The sequence below is a fragment of the Astatotilapia calliptera genome, chromosome 7, assembly GCF_900246225.1.
Source record: "Astatotilapia calliptera chromosome 7, fAstCal1.2, whole genome shotgun sequence".
NCBI classification, from domain to species: domain Eukaryota; kingdom Metazoa; phylum Chordata; class Actinopteri; order Cichliformes; family Cichlidae; genus Astatotilapia; species Astatotilapia calliptera.
In genome coordinates this window covers 62,193,893-62,205,846 of record NC_039308.1, presented here as the reverse complement: position 1 = coordinate 62,205,846, position 11,954 = coordinate 62,193,893, and the positions used below count along the sequence as shown (strand labels likewise).

The 11,954-nt window shown below is 38.9% G+C and overlaps 1 protein-coding gene across 1 annotated transcript in view; it reads left to right on the top strand.

Annotated features, from left to right (window-relative positions):
* Positions 1-5,655: 5,655 nt before the first annotated feature.
* Positions 5,656-11,954, top strand: part of slc1a2b (solute carrier family 1 member 2b) — a 28,179-nt gene continuing 21,880 nt past the window's right edge. Inside the window, exon 1 of the mRNA XM_026176409.1 lies at positions 5,656-6,042. The gene's annotated coding sequence lies outside the window, so the exon portion shown is untranslated. The remainder of the gene's footprint in view (positions 6,043-11,954) is intronic.

Sequence of the window (11,954 nt, the reverse complement as noted above, 5' to 3'; positions counted from 1 at the left end):
TAGACAGATTCGGGTACATTGAAAAAGCACCTTATATTTGCTTCATGAAGTACACAATGGAATGAATCTGGGTCAGAGCAGCACCATTTTCACAACCATAAACATAACAAGTTATTCACAGATCATTTCCCAAATCAATTACCTCCATTGTGACTTTTCTCCATTATACAACTTCCAAGTGAGTTTGCATAGACAAAAGACCTGCAGCTTATAATGAGTTAGAAAACGGGACAGTAAGCAATGCATTACTGTAGTTTTATTCCATTTATGCACACGGTGAAGCTGGTGAAACACTGCAGTCTTACAGCATAGACAAAAATGACCTGAGCTTTCATTTCCAGCTGGCTGCAATTGCTTTGTGTCATTCCACCCAATATAATGTTTTAGCAAACACGTTTGTGTTTAGTATAACATCTACTTATTACTTTTCAAAAACTATTTGGCCTTTTACAGTTCAACAGGAGATATTAATAATGCAAGGTCACAACTGGAATGCCGAACTGGTGGAATTCCCTTTTTCTCTTCACAGGAACATCTTCTATCAAAGACTTTCTGTTTTCTCTTCAACCATTTACCAAAGCTGAACAACAGCTTAGCAATAGTCCCATGTTTCCCAGAGGACAGTCCTATCCACTTGTGCTGGGAGACCGTCTGTTCACAGGCCCTTGTAAGCTCACAGGGCATCATCAATAGAGACACAGGCAACGTTGAACCATAAGCTGACTGGCCTGGGAACAGAGGTGTAGCTCTGAACAAAGTACTGGGATAATGATGAGAAAATGCTACCATGAGAAAATAGTTTACACTGGAGAGCCAGAGGGGTAAAATACTTAACACCAGACTTAAAGAAAATGTTTAGGTGTTGATCCAGTTTCCCAGTTAGGCTGATGAGCTTTCTGTGCTTGCTTCTCAGCATGAGAGGAAGCCTTTGAGCTGAAAAAGATGCCCACATACTCCACTGTTAGCATTGTTGTCATAACAAAATGGGACTTCTTCTGTAATGTCCAGAAATGTCTTCTGCATTTACAGTTCAAGCTTTGCTCCTCACATTTTTCTCATAGACCTCCCTAGCTCTCAGTCATAAAGCTTATTTGCTGGTACTAAAGGTAAATTTGAAAAATGTTTGTCAATGTTTAAAACAAATCTTGCTAATGTTACACTATTATTAATTAAACCGTAATTTCCACCTGTATTTATGATTTACTCAGTCTAAACTGCAGTGTCCACACACTACAACAGTTACATGTCAGTCAGTGCAAACATTGAACTTCTGTGTTTTTTGTTATTGTATCTGTAACAATAATAGATGCATAAAGATGGAAAGCTGAATTGCGCTTACTTGTCTTATTGACTCAATGTTGCACTTCACAACTTACCATGCTATCTCTATCAAATCTTATTTCAGCTTCAGCCTAAATGGTCAATACAATACTGTGTACAGGGTAGTTAACAAATCATTGTGTTTAAAGCATGATACAAATAAATAAAAATAAATTACTTAAACTGTTCCATAAACTAGCTAATATGTCATTCCTTGAGGTCACACTGAAGTCACAGTCGAGTAATCTTGGGTAACAGATTTGTGCAGAAATATCTGTACGTGAAAACCAAGCAGCTTAAGAAATTCTTAATGTAAGACCCAGACTGAGACAAGTTAAAAGGACAGGGTGGGAAGGCTGAGAGGACAAGAGACATTCAAAGGAAAAAAAATTAATTCCAAGCTCTCGTCCACTTTCCTTTAAGATTTTAAGGACACAACAGTACTCCATCCTGAGATATGCTAAGTTTTCAAATAATAGATTATTAGGAATCACATCACTCATGCAAAAATAATATTTTATGTTGGACTAATTGTGTCATCATTAGCATTTTTCATAGATTTGGCTGAAGCAACATTGGTTCATTCCTTGAGTTAGGAACCTTTTCAATAGTACATTATTGAAGCAGCATGTTTTCATCGTGACAGAGAACGGAAAAAAAGTCAGCAAAAAGGCTCTCTTCAAAAAACTTGGAAACGATTCATATACTTTAAGGAAGTACAAGAAAGCCTGCTTAAGAGAGTTTAGGCTGTGTCAAGAAAAAAGATAACCATACCAAATATGACTCGGGATAATCAATTTTTGGGCCATTCCTAATGCTGAGTAAGCCTTTGAGTTTGTTTATTTTCTATAAGGTATATTGCACTCACAATCACACCTATGGACAAGTTAACCTGACATGCATATCTTTGACTAAAGGAGAAACCTTGAATACCTGGAGATAACTGGCAATGCCACACAGATGGGCATTAGCTGGCTAGTGAGTTTAAGCCAGGAATCCCTTACTCTATGCACTGTCATGCCTTCCTACATTACATAGGTATAACTCAAATAAATGGCATTCCTAGAAACCAACAGCCCACAGCTAGTAGAAGTGGGGCTAATTTCAAAAGGAAGAATACCATATTGCAGATAATCTACATGATGCATGTGTGAAAGATTGGTGAGTTTCTTGCGGTAAGCCCCTCGATTGTCAATATCATCAATGGCTCTCCCAAAGAGACAAGCTTCTTATTATTTTTCTCAAAGCTATCACCCTGTCCATACCGCTCATTCTGTTCCTGTCAGCAGTGCTGCTCATCAGACACCCCAGACACATTTTCTTTTCTTGTCTGCTCTCTCTTTTTTATATCTACACAATAGAAGAGATAATACTGATACAGTCTTGGTGTAACTTTGATGGTTTTCTGGTTTACATTGAATTTTCCAGCAGATCCCTCTTTTTGATCTTCAGTTTTCCCTAAACTTTTCAATTTGAAGATGTGAAAAGCGAAACATTAAAATTAAGACTACCTGTGTTAAAAATCAAAAAAATGTATTTCTGTTATTTCCATTCAATTAGTCTTTACTTTTCCACATCCATGGTGGCAAAGCTGCAAATAGAATTTGTAGAGACTAATTAGTGCTGCTCACACAAATGCCTTTCTGTTTCCAAGCTAGTGGGCTGCTGCATACATACCGAAAGGGTCCCTCAACTGAAAACATGCAATCATTGTATTGAGTCATGTGTGCAGAAGTGTGGAGCACTTTTTCAAATCAGTTGAAAAAGTGCTCCACCAACCCCTCATACCTGACAATTCTTGATCAGCACTCTGCGTTTGGGATTTTTCTTGCATTACGCCACATGCACTTATTTGTTGCTTAACCTCTTAAGCCTCAAGCCTAACTCATCTCCTGCCTTTTCCCCCCGTATCAGGGAGCATTGGGCTTAAGAGGTTAATAAGCTTTAAATGCAAAGACCATATTTATCTAAATGTACAGTAACTTCAATGATAATTCAGTGTGATCTATCACATGCTGTCAGAGAAACAGTAACCTTAAGCACTGCTTCATCACTATGTCCCCACTCAAACTAGAGTATTCCCTAACAGATCAGCTTAAAGGGGATTTATGGATTTCAAGGGCTTTGAACTGACAGGAAACAGCATGCAAACAGCACTCTCATGAGTCAAATCCCACTCTTTAAAGATCAGTCCATTGATCGCAAACTCATCTCAAAGGTATTTTGTAGCCAGTGAATTTTGAAAGTTCATTGGCTTTGAAAACAAACTTGTTACAAAGCCAGTTTTTGACATCATGTTTGAAATATGCTACTTGTACTCGATCAGGCAAGCCAGACCTATGGAGGGGTGAAAAGCCTTCTCTCATAGAGTCCTGTTGAAGCTGAGCAAAGAAAAAAAAATCTAAATAAAAAAAAAAACCCTAAAAATTGTACATGAAAGCAAGAAATCTTGATAAATAAACAGAAAGACAGAGTTTAAGAAAAATCTGTTTTCAAATTCCAGAGTGAGAAAGGTTGCTGTTTGACAGTCCCACAGAATCATTAATAGCCCATGGTCTGGAACACTGTAACTATACGTCTTTATCAGCTACACTGAGGCAAAAACATTAAATTGAGGATGTGTCACGATGCCTTGTGAAAGTAAAATATTGACCTACTTACTTTATATTTCTATAATGTCTTGTCTTTCAATGGAATCAATAGGAGAATTTTATTTTAGCATTTCTGACATTTTAACTCTTTATTCCTTTCAGAAAAAGGTCTCACACCACCTTGCATAATCAAAACATTTAGAAAGGTAGAATTGTTTATGCTGTCTGGGTTAAGTCTGAGATGAGTTATTTAACTTCTTTAACTATGTTGTAACTTTAGAGGTTTATTTTAGCATTGAAAATCAGTGTGGGAGATATCACTTTTACAACACTGTGCCCAAACTGCAATGGTTCATGAATAATTGGAAACTTGACACCTTTGTGGGCTTTAACCTCCTAGGACCTGGCGTCCACATATGTGGACATCACATTTTGGGTTATTTACACCAAAATACTAAATTTTGCTCTACAAGGACCTGATATCCACTTACGAGGACATTATACTGCTACTGTTCTATCAAAATTTTAAACGAATATCTTCATATGTGGCTCTCATTTTTCTTAGAAACAAAAATTAGGTAAAAAAAAAATCTGGTAATTCTTTGTTTTTACATTCATCAGGTCCCAATCAGCCCAAATATCAAAGATAAATTAAAAATGCATGTCGTGAAAGAGTTCGGGTCTTAGGAGGTTAAAGCAGTTCAATCAGGTCATCTCAGTATAGAAACAATGTTAGTGAAGGTCACAAATGATATTCGTATGGCCTCTTATCTTTGTGTTTGTCCTGCTAGACCTCAGCACAGCATTCAATACTGTTGATCTTGATTTTTTTCTTACAACCATTAGAGCATACCATAGATATTAAAGCTATTACATTGCAGTTGTTTGAATTATATCTGAGACTCAAATTTGTTCATGCAAATGGTGAGTCTTTCTCATATGCTAAGGTTCATTATGGAGTTCCACAGGGTTCCGTGCTAGAACCAGTTCTATTTACATTATACAGGCAGTATGAAGGCGAAATATACATCTTCACTTCTATGCAGATGATACCCAGATTTCATCCATGAAGCCAGATGACACACACTACTTTATATCCATCACCAGAATGAAGGCAGTATTTTTGATTTGGACTTCAGGGTAATCTTAAATGTATTATCCCACTCAGAATTAATGGACTACTTCTTTGCCAACAATTGATCATTGCAGTCATTTTCAAGAGAAAGAAAATGAGAGTTCATCGTGTACTCCATTGTAAAGATTGTATACTTTTTTTTCTCATACTACTACCTTATTAAATTTAATTTTAGCTTTGGGTTGAAGATTCTCTGCGTCATTCTTTGAATCTTACATGAAGCTAAATACTAACTAATAACACCTTCTTCTTACTTTAGACTTAGACTGGATATATATTTCACTTTTCTTTCATTTATCTAATAAATATGCTGCAAGTTAGACCGACAACATATAAAATGTAGTGCAGGTCTAATATAACCTCGAGCCTGTGTAAAAATAGGTAATAAAACCTCACATCACCAATAATGCCATTGGTGTAGATCAGAAAAATCCGCAGATCACCTCATGGCTATCAAAGAATGACTTAATTAGGACACTTTTTGAGGTTAGGTTGGTATTAGTGGGCTTCACTTTAAGGAAATCTAGCTCACTTAACCAATGTCCTTATGAGGAAGGTTTTGCGTGTCCTTGCCGGTAAATCGCGCGCGTGCTCCTATGCATACGTGTGAAAGAAAACTAGAGACTGAGTGGGGTAGAGAGGGTCACAGGGAGACACGGAGAGAAAAAGGGGTACGGTACAGGCTGCATCTTCAGCCAACGAGAGTTGGCATTCCCATGCAGAAGGAACAAAGAGGGGGGAAACGGGTGGAGGTGGGTGGGGGAGTAAAGCGCCGAAGAGTGAGGTGAGGCAGAGCTCATTCAGTGGGATCGTTGAGCTGCGGAGCTCCTCGGATTTTACTAACAGAAAATCCCTGTTTGGTCTGTGAAGCGCTCCTGTCTTGGAACGCGGTGCGCTCTGAATCTCGCGGTGGCAGCCCCTCTCTGAAGCTGATGAAATAAGGTCCTGTACGGGGACAGCACCAAAAACTTTTTTTCGCCGCGATTTGCTGCAAAGGTAAGACAATGATTGGCATTTATTTTAAACATGCAAATAGCATACGTAAACACAAACAGGTTGATTATTAACGAGTGAGTGGCTTTTCTTTGGCGTCACATCCAGTTGGTTGTTCATCACCACAACTTACAGGTAAACATAAGTAATTGCTTTGGCTAGTAGGTAAACCATTTCAAAAAGCTAATTGGTTGACAGATTTCCATCTCTCCCCCTTTTCATTAACATTTTTGTTTGTTTGTTTGTTTGTTTGTTTGTTTTTACATTCATATCGCAGCTACTCCAAAGGTAAACTGACAACCTGCAGTGAAAAGTCCCACAAGGCCGACCGTCAACAATAAGCTTGAGCTGCAGATTAAATTGCAGCAGTGAAAAGGGCTAAATATGCTCATATTTCTCTTCGGATCGCGAAAATGCCAAATGTTAAATGAAAGTCGGTTGGACGAGATGTAGATAAACGATGTAAAGAAACATTACAGTGGACGGTTAAAAATAAACCCGGCTTTGCGATGGTCAACACTTTGATACCTAACATTTCTGGACACAATTCTGAGGATGGCCCGTGATTATTCTAATAATAATTATTCTAATTAACTGGCAGCTGAGCCAAAAACAGCACTCTGTGAAGGTGGCTGCCCTTGTTTTCCTTCATCCAAACGCAAAACGATTCCCATTTTATTATTGTTTAGAGAAATTCAGATGGGTTAAGCGCAAATCACATAGAAAAAGTAGATTTTATTGTAAATAGGTGCTGTGACATATTTTTTACAGTTCCATTATAAATTTTGGTTTGACACCAGGTGTAACTGCGTACTAATGAACAAACCGTGTTTTTCTTGTGTGGCCTGTGTAGTGATTCTGAAGATAAAGCCAACAAGTTGTAGCCTGTGTTGCAGCTTCTTATAAAGTATTTTATTGTGGAAAATCTATTCGTAGCCTCGTAGAGGTGTCATGTGTCGGCAGCCTCTTGCATTTACAAGACGACCATGCATTTGAGTAATATATGAACTCCTCCCTTAAAAAAAAACAAAAAACAAAAAACCCGAAAATATCTTATAGCGAGCTGTCGCCTCCCACCCCTTTCCCCCCTTCTTACCTTTGGATACAAACGCCACCCCATCTGAAACCAATCCTTGCAGCACTCTTCCTTATGATATTAAAAGGAATGCACATGGGCGTTGGGGTGTGAGCACACACAAACACACAGTTTTCCAATCGCACCATCAATGTCACCATGGAAACCAATTCTCTTGGCACTCTCAGTTGATCGCCTTCTGCATTAATCTTGGATGGTCTTGAAAACGGTTACAGGGTTGTTTATGGATGCTTCTGTCAAAAGCATGTTGATCAAACCTAGACAGGGTTTGGCGCTTCGCCTGAGTGCAGATAAGTCTATATGTTTGGGTTTAATGGGCATGTTTTCTTCCATCGGTGGGCCTTGTGAGAGGAACTGGCTGTACCATGAGGAGACATGATCGCTGAGGTCTTGACCTTCATTGTAATTGCTACGAGAATCTGTAAAGCAACTGTTCATGCAGCTGATCCATATTGGCAAACTATTGCACTGTGGCATTTTTCTGCCTTACATGACTGAACCTGACACACATTCAAGGCAAACCCACACATGCAGCTGGGGGAGGGAGGGGGGATCATTTATATTTGCAAGCATATGTCTTTATCATGTCATGCAGTTTCACACTGTGAAGTGCAGCCATAGCATTTCACATAAATGAAAATTTGCATCCACATCAATGTTTGTATGATGCATATATTTAGCATCCACTCATACAGAAGAAATTAATTACACGTTTTGTAGGCACTGTATCTGTCAGTTCAATTTTGAATCTTCCTTTCCTGCATTTGTTAGGAATTAATTAGGATCAAAAACTAATTATTTCTAGGGTGTTTATGATTTTTTGTTACAAGACAGGAAAAGGAATTTTCTCTCTTTCTGTGCTTTTCAGCTTATAGAAATGGTCAAAGTAACACTGTTGAAAAGACAAATATTGCAACTTTAAAGACAATTTTGCAATGACTATCAAAAATGTAAAATTTTAATAAATATGTTTAAAATATGTTTTAACTCTCGGAAGTTTGGAAGCTCAAAACATGTAACAAAGGAGTTGCCAGTTGTCATGCATGTGCACGCACACACAAAAAACACGCAGTACAGACACACACATGCACATCAAAGTTCCTGCAGCATGGCCAATCTTGCTCTAGAAGTGAAACAAGTCAAAAGTATATTTTGCCAAAGCTGTTATCCTTAACATCTGTCAAGTGCTACTTTAATTAGTGAAGACAACATTCGTTGCCCTCAGGGCAGGACAGATGTTTAGGTTAACACTCACATACACATACACGCTCACTTTGTTGTGGAGAAACCGGCTGAAGGCAAATCATGGCGCCTTGTCAAAAAATCCATGCGTCGATTGACTGATATCTTCTTCAGGGACTATCCTCTTTAGTGCAAATTAAATTCCACCAATCAATCTCAATAGTTTTGAAACTTGATAAAGATCTGTTGTGCTTCAGAATTATTAGAGAAGGAATCCAGTAGATAGATTTTTTTAATGTACTCAGTTGACTGGGAACAGTGGACCAACTAAGCAGTCAGCAGTATTTAGACATGAACTGATTCAAAGAAAATTCAAGCTATGTGGTGGAATAAATAAAAACAAACAAAAACAAACAAACAAACAGGTGAAAAATCACCCACTGAAATCCAAAGCACTTTAGTTTTTGCCAGACAAACTGAGGTTTTACACTGTGAGAAGTGTGAGGTAGAGTGCGAGAGAGTTAACATGTGGGAGTAATAGGAAGATAAAATGCTGGGGAGGACAGAGAGTAATACATAGAAGTCTTTGTTTTTAAATTGATAAATGATGGAGTGGGTGAGCAAGGGAGAAGGTGGGGTTGTTTCCCCTCCTTGAGACCGAGATACATTTTTCAGAGAAAAATGTATCTCGAAGCACTTGTTACCTGTCTGGGGCTGGGCAAGTCAGACCTGTTCTCTTATCTGTTTGGAAAGGCTTGATTGAAGACACTGAGAACAAGTGTGATTTAGAATGGGATGAAAAAGGAGGTGGAGAACGTGATGAGAAATGTGGAAGAATGAAGGAAAACTGATGGTAGATGAAGAAAAAAGAAAGAGAGGAAACAGGTGAACTAGAGACCAGTCCACAGCAGGAGGACATCCACAGAGATGTGTACCTGTGTCCATGTGTGGTTGTGTGTCTCCATTCACCCAGCTTCTCTGTGGTCTCGCTGGCAGTCTGTGGCATCTAGTGCTTGAGTAATCCTCCTGGGAACATTCAAAAGCTGCCAAAGTGCCATCCAGCTCCTCTTTTCACTCTTTACCACCCGTGCTTGTCTATCTCTATCTCTCTATCTCTCTTTTTACACTCATTCAGCACTCCCCCTTTTCTTTCTCTAGCTGTTGCTTTTATTCCAGTCCTTCCAAATTACAGTAATATCACCCAATTTCATTTTTTTACTCAATTTTACTGTATTTGTTTGCCAACTTTTCTCTCGGGGCTTTGAATCGTGATTTGTCTTTTTCTTGTAACTCTATCACAGCTGTGAGTCTTCCCAATATGGGGAAGAAGGTGATTCATCATCTGTTTTTTTTCCTTTCCCTCTTGTAGTTCTGCCTATAGAACCAATGTTTTGGTTCTCAGAGAGCTGGACAGTTAAGCCTTTCCCATGGGATGACCAAACAAAGAGCCCAGCTCCCTTCACTTCTGTATGACTGCACAGGAACACAATCATAGGCATTCACTAGCGGGACTGCTGCTGGGCAGCAAAATGATAGATCTCTGCTGGCCACGAATGAGGCACTTCTTCATTTTTGCAATAAGACACCAATATAAACTGCCCAATTAATCTCTGATGATGTGCAGGAGAAGAAGCAAAACCACCCACGTGGTGCCATTTAAGTTTACAGTTTATCTCATGTAATGTAAATTTTGTCTCAGAATAATATTTTGTACTGCTGGACTAGAATTCTCCTTAATGAGGGTTCTGACAGCAGAGGTAAAGAAAGACACCTTAACTCCATCATACAAAAACAATACAGTGAAAAAAGTTTACATTTATTTAAATATAGTAAAATTAATTGTACAGTATTATTAGAATTTCTGCCATCACAGCGTAAGGCCTCTGTATATGTGCTGGAAAGGTGCTCTATAGGCTACTCATAAACAGCAACAAAGTAAAATGGTGCTACTTTATGTACTTTTTTGTGCTTTGCAGGCTGGTACATTGCCTCATTGCTACACTATTGTGAAATAAAAAAATTGTAATAGTGGCTTATTAAAATTCATATCATGTAATTAGATGTCATTTTAGCCTTCTAGTGTAATTTAGTGCTTGCAATGTTCTTGGCCCTGTGGCCCATTACTAAACTATCTGAATTTTGGGTTTGGTCCCATCTGGTAGACATGGGTCAGAAGTTATTGTTAGATTATCAAGGATGCGTACTGAAAGTCTGCCAGTGCCATCACATTCTGAAAGTTACATAAATACAGATAAGTTTCCTCACATACTGACTTGATCTGCTCTGCCTATTATATGCAAATCTGCAGTTTTCGATTCCTGTTTTGACCTATATTCTGCATCATATTAGATAACTGCTCATAATTAATATTGGAGGTCACCACACTAGCTGGGGGGGGGGGGGGGGGGGGGGCCGCACATGAGGTTTGAGTCAGCATTTACTGGTACAGCAAAGGCCTCATCCCTCCCACTCGCTTCATCACTGCCACTGTCCTCCTCCTTGCAAAAACTTCAAACCACCCACATCCCATTGGCACCTGCTACACTGCAATTCAGGTCAGCAGGGGGAGTCACAAAATTACTCCAATAGTGATTGGTAAAGGGAAGAAGAGGCAGGATAGATGGGGTCTCATTTTCTTTCTTTTTTTTTTCCTTCCTGGCACCAAAGACCATGCCACTATGAACAATCATCCCATTGTGTGGCGACAAAAGAAACATAATTGAAGCAGATTTAGAGCTCAAAACAAATAAAAGACTTCATCTGAACAGTGATTTATCGTGACAGATTCACACTGATTATCAGATGGAGCTCCTTTTGGTTTATACAACAGCTTTGTTAACTTGATGTCAGATGCCTTTGCATTTTGCAGAAAGTAGCATCCAATCACAAAAATGCTCTACTTTCAATAACAATAATAGAGCTATTCCATTAATCTGTAGATTGAGACTTTCAAAAACAGTTATGTGTAACTGAAAATATGCCAAAGGGCCTTCTAACTGTTAAAATACATTAATAACAAACATTTTTGTTTAACCTGTCTTTAGGTTTAGGAAAAGTCTCTCGTATCCCACTGGATGCTCCTTTTGCTGTTTACATTTGTCTACCTATCATTTCTATGTTTGATACTTGAAATCCATGTTTTGGAAATCAAATCTTACTGAAACTCAAAGGGGGAAAAACATAAAAATAACACAAAAACAACAAAGAAATTGTTTAATTGCCCATTTCACCCACTACCCCTCCCAGTCTCACCCACCTTCCTCTTCCTTTGCCCCTTTTTACTATTCCACAAATCCTCAATTAAGTGCGTAATGGGCCTCAGAGGCAGGTTTGTGTGCTTCTTTGTTCAGCCTTGGGGGATCGACTGGCATTAATGTTCCTCTTGAGTATGTAAATAGCCTGAGCTGTGGGAGCGCAAAGCAGAGCTGCTACTTGTCTACTTAATCGCAGCGAGCTCCATCACTTTCGGACATTTTAGGGAGCTGAAGCAAGACATGCATGAGAACTTCAGCACTAAATACAATACCCACACTTAGAAGAGTAACCTCAGCACCCATGTCCACCCCCCAATTCTTCCGGAACCCCCCCTTCTTTTTTTTGCTCTCTCTCTCCTGATTCCCTCAGGACCCTAACTCCC